The following is a 12,366-nucleotide window of genomic DNA, read 5'->3' on the forward strand; positions in this document are numbered from 1 at the left end:
TGCAGAGGAAGTGTATTTGTCATATAGTACATGTTTAAAGAAAGGAAGATAATTCCCATATTTTTTCACAATAATTCCATATTTTCCATAATAATTTCACAAATCATTTACATAATTTATGAGTATTTTCATAAAATGTAAAATGAATGTAATTTCATAATATACAAAATATTTCCTGACATTTGATAATGTACAAAAGGAATGTACTTTCCAGAATTTTGTTCCTCATTGCATTATTTTAAGACGAAATCCACATTCCAGTTAAATCCATTTTTTAAAAAACAACAGTCAGTACAGTACTAGCAACTCTAGTTTTCACTCTTGCCAAGAAATTTTGTCATTGGTTTCAAGAGAAGCTTAAAAATGATATTGAATGAACTTTTAAATCTGCTGCTTTCCAAATTAATCTTTCTTGGAAATTATGTTCTGGAAATTATGTTTTGGTGGATCTGTTTTCCACAGAAACAAATGAACAGTCAATGTTAGTAGCAGTAGAAAGTATCATCAGTAGTAGAAGATCAAGAGATTTGAAATATTTATGCACTTTCAAAATTTTAATTCTTCCTGAGTAGATTGTTTTTTTGATTAATGCTAATGTTGATAATGCTGAAAATTTTCAGCTTAAAAAATAGTGTCCGTATAAAGATAGCACAAAAGTGATTAAGTATCAAAGAGAAGTGGATAATCTTTGTTGATAAAACAGCCAAATTTTAACTTATATTCTGGACATTTATTTTGTTTAAGGTGTCATTTAATTTTCAGAATAAGTATTTTTGGAAAATAAATTGTGTGTTGTTTTGCAATATGACACTTGCCAACTCTCTGCATTACTACTCTGATATATACCTTGCCATGTGATTAATGGGGAAAATATCATATAACCAGGTTTGGAAGAATATAAATGCTGTTAAATTTCTAATATATGCCACAGATGCTCCTACTTCACAAACAAAATACTTGCCTTTAATTCACTGTATATTTTCATCAAGAGTAGTCCTTTCAAGGAGGAGGAGAGAATCAAGATGGTGGAGTAGGAAGAACCTCAGCTCACCTCCTCCCGTAGACACACAAAAACTATGCTATGTATAGAAGTTTTTCTAAGAACAACCTGAAGACTAGCAGAATGCCTCTTTTACAGCTAAAGATATAAAGAAAAATCCAAATTGAGATGGCTAGGAGGGGCAGAGATGCAGTCTAGTCAGGACCCACATGCCTGGCACAGTGACCCACAGTGGGAGGGGATATCACAAATGCAGAGGTCCTCCCTAAGGAGCAAAGGGTTTGAGCTCTACATCAGGCAGCCCAGCCCTGGGGACCTGCACCTGGAAGATGATCCCATATAATGTCTGGCTTTGAAAACCACCGAGGCTTATGGCTGGGAGAGCTGGAGGGCTATAGCAAACAGACTCTGCTCTTAAATGGATTGTGCACAAACTCACTCACTCTGAGTTCCGGCAAAGAGACCTATGTTTGAAAAGTGCCTGGGCTATATGTGAAGGAGATTCATTGACAAACTTTAGGGTGAGTCCCAAAGGAGCAGGGATCTATTGGAACTTTATCAAGGTACCAAACCAGTGGTAGATGCCATTTTTCTAATTCTCCTTTTACCTAGCTGGCCAGGCGCTGGTGGGCATTATTTCTGACATTTGCTAACTACCCTGCTAGTATTTCCTTCCCTGTCCTAGCATTCCCCTGAGGACCCACCCTGTCCAATCCATCCACCCTGGTCAGTGCCTTTCCAAAGCAAGCCCTACCCCACCACACCTGGCAGGCAGCCTCAGGTGGGTCTGGCATGCCTCCCCCACAAAATGGCTCCTGTGCCAGGGGACCAACCCCATAAAACCACCATACCCACAGCTGTTGCAGTCAGGCCCTGAATCCAGCCTCACTGGGGCAGCAGTTAGGACCAGGCCTTGCAAACAGCTGGGCCAGGGAACAGCCCCACCAATCAGTACACCAGTAGCAAACATGACCCCACCACAACAGGAGGACTCAAACAGCCCACAGAAGGAATACTCATGAAGTGCCTGGCTCTGGTGACCATAGGGGATTGCTCTTCTGGGCCTCACAGGAAACCTTCTACAATGGACCACTCCTTCAAGACCAGGAGATATATCTGATCTACCTAATACATAGAGATAAACACAGAGAATTAGCAAAATGAGGAGACAAAGGAATATGTTCCAAAAGAAAGAAAAAGACAAAACCTCAGAAAAAGAACTAAACTAAATGGAGATAAGAAATCTACCTTGTAAAGAGTTCAGGTAATAATAATAAAGTTGCTTACCAAACTCAGGAGAATTGAAGAAGTCACTGAGAACTTGATAAAACTGTGTGTGTGTGTATATATATATATAAAACAAGAGCTGAATATTACAATAACTAAAATTAAAAATACACTATAGGGCTTCCCTGGTGGCGCAGTGGTTGAGAGTCCGCCTGCTGATGCAGGAGACACGGGTTCGTGCCCAGGTCCGGGAAGATCCCACGTGCCGCGGAGCGGCTGCGCCCGTGAGCCATGGCTGCTGAGCCTGCGCATCCGGAGCCTGTGCTCCGCGGCGGGAGAGGCCACAGCGGTGAGAGGCCCGCGTACCACACAAAAAAATTCAACTACAAGCACAGGAAAGAAAAGGAGCTGGAGCGGGAAAGGGCGAAAGAATGAAAAGGGAGAGATTGGAGGGGGAGAGGTTAGAAAGGGGAGGGCTGGAGAGGGAGTGACTAGAACAGGAGCAGCTGGAGAGAGAGAGACAAGAAAGAGAAGTTCAGGATTGCCTGGAGTGGGAGAGACAAGAGCGGAGAGGCTGGAGAGACTGGACCGAGAAAGGCAAGAACGAGAGCGGCAAGAGCAACTAGAAAGGGAGCAGCTGGAATGCGAGCAAGAGCGAAGAATGTCAAACGCTGCTGCCCCTGCCTCTGTGGAGACTCCTCTAAGCTCTGTGCTGGGAGTCTCCTCTGCTGCTGAGCCAGGCTTGCATTGTCTTGGGACCACCGGCACCTCCACCCCCTCCTCCACTCCCACCAGGTCCTGCCCAGGCATCAGCTACACTCCCTCCTCCCCCAGGACTCCCTCCATCCCATCCACTTCCATCCTCAGGGCCTCCGCCTCCTCTACCACCTTCTTCCTAATCAGGTACCCCCTCCTCCTCCACCACCTCCTGCTTCTCCCCTCCCTGCATCTCGATCTTTTGGGGATCCATGTCTGAAGACAGTCACCCTTTAACTGGACTTGCAGCTGCAATTTCTGGATCAAAACTTAGGGAAGTGTCACGGATGGAGGATTCCTGTTTCCCAAGCGGAGAGATCACTGGTGTGAATTTGGCCTCATCTAAAAAATACAGGTAGTGGAAAAGGACCCCTTCCATTAGGGGTGGTGGGTTAATGGAAGAAATGAGCACCCTGCTGGCCAGGAGGAAGAGAATTGCTGAAAAGTGATCAACAATAGGAACAGAACGAAAAGAAGACGAAAATGAAGATTCAGAGCCTGTAACTTCTAAGGCCTCTTCAACAAGTACACCTGAACCAACAAGAAAACCTTGGGAAAGAACAAATACAATGAATGGCAGCAAGTCACCTGTTATTTACAGACCAAAATCTGCACCCTCCAGTGCCAACGGAGTCCAGACAGAAGGACTGGACTATGACAGGCTGAAGCCAAACACTTTAGAAGAAATGAGAAAAGAAGTAACTAAGCTACAAGAAGAGCTCATCGATGCAATCAGGCAGGAACTGAGCAAGTGAAATACCACATAGAGAAACAAACTAAGAAGAGATAGGACTTTAATCTGGAGAAAGAAAAAAAAAAAAAACCTGCAAAGAACAACTGTTAACAACAACAAAAACCCCTACATTCTGTGAGCTGTAAAAAGAAAATGGAGACAAACAGAACGAGGGAAAAGACAACATACTTTGAAAGCCTTGAGACATTACTACTCTGGCAATAAGCTAGTACCCTCCCAGTTTGATGCTTTTTTCTGACCTTTACAACAGGGTGGAAGAGAGTTGTATAGGAGTTCCTGTATCAGTTATGCAGAAAATACTAAACCAGTCAGGCAAGGACACCGTGCCTTGAAATATTTTCATGTCAAGAGAAAATCACACATTTTCCACAATCCATTGCTAAAATAAAGAGGAGAAAGACTTTGAGAAGTTTTTTTCAGAGAATGCTGATGAAGGATTTAGCAAGTTATGCTATTGTATTGTAAATGTTTCTCTCAGGTTTGTCTTCCTATCACATTTGATGTCCCATGAATAATTGAGATCAGCCCTATGTAGGTTAAGATCATAAAATGTGGAACAGTTGGAATTGTATGTGCTTTCAAATGGGTGATATTTATAAGAAAGTGTCCTAAAAATGATTTGCCCAGAGTGAGGAATTCTAGAATGATAGGAAGTCTCTCGACTTCCTTAAAGCAATTTTGTAGATTCGAACATAAATTCATCCAGAATTTAAAGGTTTAGATGCCTTCCTAAATTATTAGTGATTTACCAAATCTATGATTCGTACATAACACAAACCAGTGGTCAAATGTAAAACACTATATTGTAGATTCACTGTAGGTTTTCAACCTTTTTAAATTGATGAATGTGGACATTTTTATAATATAATTACAACCATCACAAAATTAGCTTTTTTAATTGCAGACAGTAATGCATGCCAAACTAATATGTAGTGGCCTTTTCAAGGCCTAGTCCCAGGGAAAACATTTTGTAGAGTATAGGGAAGTGGGAGGAAGGGAAGGAATAATGTTTAATTTAAACTTAATTTCTGCACTATCTTTTTCTCAATTATCTGCATGAATAATAATGAGGAATATTTTGTGACTTTAATTGGTAAATATGTTAACAGAACCAAGTACTTAATCTTTTACATCATGTCTTCAGCTATTTGTATTTTAACTTCAGTAAGTTCAATGGTCTGAAACATGATTCAGACCATTTATAATTCACATGAATTATATCTTACTGTGGAACTCAAAAGTTCAATCCCTGAATTTGTCAGTTATTATTACCTAGGTGCCCTGCAGTTATACAGGTGTTCAGGTACACGTTCCTGACTACAAAGCTGCTTTTGAATCTTATGTTGAAATACTAGAAAAGTAACCATGATGGCAGCAATTAAGGTCATAGAAATCATTAGACGAAAGGAAAACGAGGGGTCCTGCATAATTTTCTTTTAATAAATAAAGTGAGACTTAGGTGGTGGGAAGAAGGAGCTAGATACTCTACTTACCACCAAGTGTGTGTGTGTGAGCGTGCGTGTGTGCGGGCACTCACGTGTGAGTATGTAATCCATTCCCTTTCCTTTGAAACTTCTAAGATTAAAATAGGGGAGAAATCCTGTATGTTGCAATGATAGAATTTTTTGAAAATTTAGGAAATCAAAAATTCTCCAGGCTCTCCATCTTGATTTATGCTTTGTGCCATATTTGCTTTGAAATCTTTGATTATCAGTAATTTTACTAAAATTGTGAAGGAATAATCCACCATCTGCTTTCTAGATTTCTTAATCTAAGTTCATAAGACAGAGCTTGTTGATAACATACTTTTCTAAATGCTGCAGGTTTGCAGCCATTACCACTTCAAAGAGGTTTGAATGAGGGAATTTTTTTTCCTTGTTAAAATAGTTCCTGTTTCTGTAGAAACTTCATTTTTAGATTAATCTGTGATGGATGAGCTATCATAATTAAGTATAGTATTTTTTCTATCAATTATTCATTGTCGTCCAATAGTAAAGACATTAAAGATGCAGCAAGCTTATAAAGTACTATTTTCTAAAAGAAATAGGAGGCATTTTCATCTTTATTATTGTACTTTTGGTCATGGAAACACTTTGATGATATAAATGTATATGCCCCCCATAAATCTGGTCAGAAATCGGTTTTGATTTTGTTGATTAAGTTGAGCAGTAGGATAGAGTACTGGGTACAGGTGGTCCAAAGTAAGATAAAAGACCAAGATAAAAATGATAGATCTTAAAAAAGAAACTGGTTTATGCACTAAATGTTTTGTGCCTTGGTCTAATATTAACATGATGTCTGTGTAAAATGACTAAAAGAACCAGTGTTGAATCACGTTATATTTCCTGTCATTCTGCATTATCCCAGATTGCTAAATGTGTTCTTTCCAAGAAGTTTGATTGAATTTCTGTATATGTTTACTGTCCTATGTGACAGTTTTGTCATTGTTAGAGATTTCAGTAATTAAAATGGGAAACAGAAGCTTAAGTTATTTTCCTTATCAAAACTATGTTCCTTGGAGACACATTATTGTGATGGTTTTTGTGCTCTTGTACGTTGGATGTCTTAAGGTGAGTGCAGTTTAGGGGATCCTTTCTAATTACAGGAAGGTACTTCTTTCCTTCAACACTGTGATCTGACCAGTGACAAATCTGTACTATACGCTATGCAAATGGCTAACAAGTCAATCGCAAAACAACTGAATGTACAAATCTTAGTTCTGGTGCTGAAATCTCTTCAGAATAGTCATCGTGATCTCAAAGTTTGTTTCAAAATTTGCAAGTATCAAGTGTCAGTATGAAAAAACTGAAGATGAAATACCAATGAATGTTGAATTCTCATGCTTTAATTGTACTTCCCTCATTTATTTATTTACATATTTAGCTTTTTTTTAAACATCTTTATTGGAGTATAATTGCTTTACATTGTTATGTTAGTTGCTGCTGTATAACAAAGTGAATCAGCTATACATATACATATATCCCCATATCCCCTCCCTCTTGAGCCTCCCTCCCACCCTCCCTATCCCACCCCTCTAGGTGGTCACAAAGCACAGAGCTGATCTCCCTGTGCTATATGCAGCTGCTTCCCACTAGCTGTCTATTTTACATTTGGTACTGTATATATGTCCATGCTACTCTCTTACTTCGTCCCAGCTTACCCTTCCCCCTCCCCGTGTCCTCAAGTCCATTCTCTACACCTGTGTCTTTATTCCTATCCTTTTTCGATTTTTTTAGTTCTTTGCTATTTTTACCATAGTTTCATTTAAATTTCCTACATGCTAACTTTGTGCGACTGAAATACAATTGCAGTATATTAAAAACATTATGAATTGTAAAAAAATTCAAAAATAAAAATAACAGTCCTTTCACACCATACCCTGCCTCTTGTTTATATTCTCTGATAGCCTTGAGGAGTCTCAGTAGTACCTCAAAAAATTATTGGCTTCTCAAAAGACCTTCATAACACTCTTCATCTTGGAAAATGTGTACACTTAATCAGCAAAGAACCCAGGTGCAAATCTTGCCTTCATCATTTGCTAATTGTGAGTTATTGGACAAGTTAAATAACATTTCTGAGCCTCAGTTTCCTGTTCTCAAAACAGATCAAATACTGTTTTTCATATTGTGAAATTTCAAAAGTTAGCACTTACAACCTGGCTTGCAACATAAAGTATTATGTGGCCTATTAGTCAATAAGTTCACATTTATTTTAATGTGTAACTTGGTGACTTTCATGTTTCATATCAGGAATAGTTTCCTCATATGCAACAATTTAGATTGATATTTGTATCATTATACATATTATTTTCATAAATGGGTATAGTTGGACATACTATTTTTTCTGTATTTATATGTATTATTATAGTATATTTCCACTAAGGCTTATCTTCTTTTTATATGCCAAGCATGTGGTCAAATTTTGGAAAAAATTTTATTCTCATTATGGCAGCAAAAATAACTGTTCTCTTGATACCCATAAAATGAAAAAGAAAAAAGAGAATAAAGCCATATGCCTTTAAAAATAATTTAAGGGGTAAAATATAACTAAAGTCACCCAACAAAATGAAGGTTATGGATACTTTTAATTTATTTTCTCCAAATATATTACAGAAATTAAGACACTACCAATGTTTGAAGATCACCAATTCAATAATTACACTCTGGAGAAGCATATTATGTCTTCAGATACATTTTAATGTATTTGATTAATTAGTATTCATTTACACTGGAGAATAATTACAATTGTAATATTACACATGTTAGAAAATTTTTTTAAAAGGTAGATATGCAAATTTTATTACAAAAATGAAATATCTAAGTGTGATTATTCTACCAAGGAAAGCTGTACAGCTGTCTTGAAAGAAATTGGTACATTTCATATGATGAGCATTATTCATTTAGTTATTTAGTATTTAGACTAGGATTATGCTAATGTTTAGGAAACTTGAATGAGCATACTTATATCTGTATTTACAATTGACCTTTGAACAGCACAGGTTTGACCTGCACAGGTCCACTTATAGGTGGATTTTTTTCACTAAATAAGCTACAGTACTACATGTTGAACTTGCAGATGCTGAACCATAGATACAGAGGGCCAAGTGTGAAGTTAAGCCCGCATTTTTGACTGCTGGGAGGGTCAGCACCCCTGACCATGGAGTTATTCAAAGGTCAACTAGACTTCTATATCTCTGTGCCTACATCAACACACACAAATGCACATACGTAAACACACATGTATATACGTATTTTGCTGTTTATATGCACACAAACATAACATGCATATATATATATATATATACACACATATACATCTTGCTTTTGCAATTGCCTTTCTTTTAAATTGACTGAATCAAAAAGTTATCGAGACAACACATCATACTTTCCAAATGGACACATATTACTAGAAACACAAGACATTTGATTGTTCAGAAACTAGTCTGTTGTATACCTGAAACTAACATGATACAGTAAATCAACTATATTTTAAAAAGGCAGAGACTGTAATTTTGTCAACTTGTTAAACCTGTGAAAATGTACAGACTGTAGTTGCTGTACATTTTCACAGGTTTAGCAAATTGATCAAGTATTTCAATTATATATATATTTGTTCAGATTGTTTTCTGTCATAGGTTATTACAAGATATTGAATATAGCTCCCTGTGTTATACAGTAAATCCTCAATGCTTATCTATTTTATGTATAGTAGTTTATCTCTGTTAGTCCCATACTCCTAATTTGTCCCTCCCCCCTCCCTTTCCTCTTTGGTAACCGTAAGTTTGTTTTCTATGTCTGTGGATCTGTTTCTGTTTTGTATATAGATTCATTAAGATTCTACATACAAGAGGTATCATATAGTATTTGTCTTTCTCTGACTTAGTATGACATTTTCTAGATCCAACCATGTTGCTGCAAATGGCAATATTTCATTCTTTTTTATGGCTGAGTATATTTCATTGTGTGTGTGTGTGTGTGTGTGTGTGTGTATATATATATATATATATATATATATACACACACACACACCACATCTTCTTAGACCAATCATCTATTGATGGACACTTGGGTTGTTTCCATGTCTTGTCTATTATAAATAGTGCTGCTATGACATAGACAATAGACTTGTGGTTGCCAAGGGGGAAGAGGGTGGGGGAGGGATGGATTGGGAGTTTGGAATTAGCAGATGCAAACTATTATATATAGAATGGGTAAACAACAAGGTTTGCTGTTCAGTGTCCTGTAATAAACCATAATGGAAAAGGATATGAAAAAGAATGTATATATATGTATAACTGAATCACTTTACTGTACAGCAGTAGTTAACACAATATTGTAAATCAACTATACCTGAATAAAGTAAATTAAAAAAAAAATTAGTGCTGCTACGAACATTGGGGTACATGTATTGTTTCAAATTAGAGTTTTCATCTTTTCTGAATATATGTTCAGGAGTGGGATTGCTGGATCATATCATAGCTCTATTTTTAGTTTTTAAAGGAACCTCCATACTCAAAAGAAGACAGTCTCTTCCTTTGAGTTCAGTAATTTACCTTCTCATATCAGTATACTGTAAATAAAGAGAACATTTTTGTGTTATCATCTATTAGTAACTATTTTCTTCTAGTTTTATTGAGATGTAATTAATTGGTATACATCACTGTATAAGTTTAACGTGTACAACGTAATATTTTTACTTACATACATCATGAAATGATTAGCACAATAAGTTTAATGAATATCTGTCATCTCATATAGATACAAACATTTTTCCTTCTGATGAGAACTCCTAGGATTTACTCTCAACAGCTTTCATATATTACATACAGCAGTGTTAATTATGTTTATCATGTTGTACATTACATTGCTAGTACTTATTTATCTTATAACTGGAAGTTTGTACTTTCTGACTGCATTCATTGAATTTCCCCTCCCCCCACTCCCTGCTTCTGGCAATCACCAATCTGATTTCTTTTTCTATGAGTTTGCTGTTTTTTTGTGTGTGTGTGTGGTACGCGGGCCTCTCACTGTTGTGGCCTCTCCCATTGCGGAGCACAGGCTCCAGACGCACAGGCCCAGCGGCCATGGCTCACGGGCCCAGCCGCTCCGCGGCATGTGGGATCTTCCCAGACCAGGGCACGAACCCGCGTCCCCTGCATCGGCAGGTGGACTCTCAACCACTGCGCCACCAGGGAAGCCCCAGTTTGTTTGTTTTTGAAGTATAATTGACCTGTCACCATACAAAGATGTTACATAATTATTGACTATATTCCCCACAATGTACATATCCCTGACTCATTTATTTTGCAACTAGAAATTTGTACCTCTTAATTTCCCTTACTTATTTCTCTCCTTCCTCTAACTCCTCCCCTCTGGCAGCCACCTGTTTCTTCTCTGTATAAATGACTCTGTTTCTGTTTTGTTATGTTTGTTCATTTGTTTTGGTTTTTAGATTCCACATGTAAGTGAAATCATACAGTTTTTGTCTTTCTCTGTCTGATTTATTTCACTTAGCATAATACCCTGTAGGTCCATCCATGTTGTTGCAAATGAGAATATTTCATTCTTTTTTATGGCTGAGTAATATTCCATTATATATTTTATACACACATATATATATATATATATATATATATATATATCTCACATCTCTTTTATCCATTTACCCGTTGATGTGCCTGTTTTTGTGCCAGTAACATACTGTTTTGATTACTGTAGCTTTGTAGTATAGTTTGAAATCAGGGCATGTGATACATTCAGCTTCGTTCTTCTTTCTCAAGATTGTTTTACTTATTCAGGGTATTTTGTGTTTTCACATAAAATTTAGAATTATTTGTTCTAGTTCTGTGAAAAATGCCTTTGGTGTTTTGATAGGGATTGTGTTGAATCTGTAGATTATCTTGGGTAGCATGGATCTTTTAACAATATTAATTCTTTCAATCCGAAGCAGGGTATATCTTTCCATCTATTTGTGTGGTTACCAGTTTCTTTCATCAGTGTCTTACAGTTTTCTGAGTACAGGTTTTTGACCTCTTTTGTTAGATTTATTCCGAGGTATTTTATTCTTTTTGAATGTGATTGTAAATGGGATTGTTTTCTTAATTTCTCTTTCTGGTAGTACTAGTAGAAGTACCAGTAACTTCTTAATTACAAAAAAAGTTACATTTTTCAGTAACATTTCAGAATATTCACATTTAAAATTGAAGAGTAAAATCAGTTTATAATTTTCTATCAGTATAATGAAGATATTATCCTTTATTACATCTTTCTTCTAGAAAATCTTCATAGTGATTATTAATCAGTTTTTATCTATCTAACTACATATGATGTGGAACATAAATAATTCTATATTTTATCTTGTTTAATAAATTTTTTTATACAAAATTGCATTGGTGATAAGTTAGTCTACACTTACTAAAACTCAGTCATCACTTGTGATCAGTGACAATATCTTTTAAAATAAGTATGACCTATTTACTTCAGTCATTTCATCAAATTAAACACAAATTAACATTTTATGTATGAATAAATACCCAAATGTTGTTTCTTTTGATAGGTGATTGATACAAATAGAACTATCTAGAATCAAATATTTCATATTTTTAAACTGAATACATTGTAATTGCGATAGAAAAAATATTTTTCTCTGTGTGCTTTTACAATAACCTGTGAAACCTATAAATAAAAGGTCCTATAAATTTAGACCTTGAGATTATCTCATTGCATTTTTTTTTAAATTAGGCTTTATGTGTTTTGAAGTGAGGAAACATTTCCATGTCTCTGGATAAATAACTCCTGTATTTGAAATTTGAATTGTAACTTGTCTCCACTGTGCTATTTTGAAACAACAGAGGAGGAACTATGAGAGATAAATGCTTCTGTGATTTTGTAGACAATTTAAAAAAAAAATATGTATTGACAGTTTGCTCCACTCAAATATTTGAGGAATTTTGTGAAAAAATGAATGTCTGCTTGTTCACATACACTCTAAAAGGAGGAATTAAACTAGTACGTAGAGATAAAAGGAAAAAAATTTTTCTTGCAAGTGATGGGGAATTTCCAATAATTAGAAGTAGGCACAGACCTTATGCCCATTATTCCTGAGGGTCTAGTTATCTCTGCCTTGTGTC

At 36.4% G+C, this 12,366-nt stretch overlaps 1 pseudogene; it reads left to right on the plus strand.

Annotated features, from left to right (window-relative positions):
- LOC101338826 (uncharacterized) overlaps positions 1 to 3,750 on the plus strand; it is a 119,358-nt pseudogene extending 115,608 nt beyond the window's left edge.
- Positions 3,751 to 12,366: the final 8,616 nt, after the last annotated feature.

The sequence above is a fragment of the Tursiops truncatus genome, chromosome 18 (assembly GCF_011762595.2).
Source record: "Tursiops truncatus isolate mTurTru1 chromosome 18, mTurTru1.mat.Y, whole genome shotgun sequence".
NCBI classification, from domain to species: Eukaryota; Metazoa; Chordata; class Mammalia; order Artiodactyla; family Delphinidae; genus Tursiops; species Tursiops truncatus.